Source organism: Cyrtonyx montezumae, unplaced genomic scaffold (genome assembly GCF_038088225.1).
Source record: "Cyrtonyx montezumae isolate F1298 unplaced genomic scaffold, pur_monq_1.0 scaffold_85, whole genome shotgun sequence".
Lineage (NCBI taxonomy): Eukaryota > Metazoa > Chordata > Aves > Galliformes > Odontophoridae > Cyrtonyx > Cyrtonyx montezumae.
Window position 1 is genome coordinate 334,109 of NW_027072095.1, and position 1,776 is coordinate 335,884.

Sequence of the window (1,776 nt, forward strand, 5' to 3'; positions counted from 1 at the left end):
GGAGGAGGAGGAGGAAGGGGAGCACCCAAAGCAGCACCACCACCCACAGTAACAGCAACGACAAAAGGGGCTGGGGGCCTCGGGGGTCCCCCCCCCCCCCACGCCGGGGCCAGGAGGGACGGACGGACGGACGGACAACTCAGGGCTTTCTTTGCTTCGTCCTTTGAGGAACAGAGTGGGGGCGGGGAGGGGTCCGGCGAACCCCCCCCCCTCTTTCCAACCATCCCCCCCCCCAAAAAAACCCCTCCAGCACGAGTTGAGGGTGGCGGGGGGGGTCCCAGCAGAGCCGAGTTGGGAACCGCCGGTTCGGATGAACGATTTAAAATCTTACTGCTTTTTTTTTTTTTTTTTTTTTTTTTTTTTTTTCGGGGGTGGGGGGGGGGGGTTCATTTTTTTTTTTATTTTATTTTATTTTATTTTTAGAAACAAAACCGAAAAAAAAGAAAAAAAAAAACCCACAAAAAAAAAAAAAAAAAAAAAAAGAAAGAAACGAAAACGAAAACGAAAACGATAAACGGAAAACTGCTAATTGCTCGCTAATTACCAAGGTCACACAAGACTCGTTGAGCTCGACAATCCGGGCTCTGCTCCGGCAGAGCTCGCTGGGTCCCTCCGGATCTGCTTTTGTTTTGCGCGTGGATGAGACCCCGCGGACACGAGGAGCGTCTGCACCCGAACCTACCTCATTTCAGCCGGCAGAGTTTTCTTCTTTTTTATTTTGGCTTTCTTTTTTCCGCTTTGGTTTGTTTTTTTTTTTTCTCCTTCTTTCCTCTCGTTGTTTTTAAATGTGAGCCCCCCCCCCCCCCCCAAACCCCTCCTCCCTTTTTCCTCCCTCTCAACCCTGGAGAAAAAGCCTCAGGGTGTGGGGGGGACCCCCACCACCCTCATCCCTGTGCCACGTGCTGCAGTGTGAGGGGGGGGTGGACAGGGGATGGGGGGCACCGTTTCCCCCCCCCAAAAAGCTACGGGGGCCCACGGGGGGGGGGCACCGTGTCGCCCCCTCCCCCCCCCCCTCCGTGCTCCGCTGTTGGGGTGGGGGGGAGGGGGAAGGTTATTTATCTATTTATACCTTATATTGTATATACTAAAGGCTGTGGGGGGGGGCTCTTTGTGCTCTGATTGGGGGGTGCAGGGGGGGGGGGGGGCTGAGCTCCGAGGGGCGGTGGCGGAGCAGCGCGTGGGCATTACGTGGCCCCCAGCCCCGGGGGGGGGGGGGAGGGGCCTGGTGTTACCCCCCCCCCCCCCTCCTCCCCAATGCACCCCCAGGGCTCAAGGGGGGGCTCTTAACGCACAAACGGGCGGTGTGGGGGGGGCCTGGCCCTTTTTGGGGGGGGGTCTGACCCCTGGGGGGGGGCCCTGTGCCGGTGTGGGGGAGGGGAGGGGGGGGGGGCGGGGCCGTTCTTTTAAAGCTGCTTCCGCAATTTGTCAAAAGCTGCAGAAAAAAAAAAAAAAAAAAATCCAACAAAAAAAAATTAAAAAAAAAAAAAAGGTTTAAGGTTTAAAAAAGAAAAAAAAGGAAAAAAAAAAAAAAAGGAGGGGAAAAAAAAATAATAAAAACGAATTAAAAGGTAAAAAAAGAAGAAAAAGAGAAAAATAAATAAATAAAAACCAACCCGAGGGGGGGGGGAGGGGGGGAGGAGGGGGGGGGGGGGGGGAAGGGGTGAGAAAGTTTTAAAGTAAAAAAAGAAAAAAAAAGTACAAAAAAAAAAAACGAGAAGAAAATATCCGCGCAGTTGAAGCGTCGGAGCCGCGCGGCGCAGCGCTCCCGATTCACCG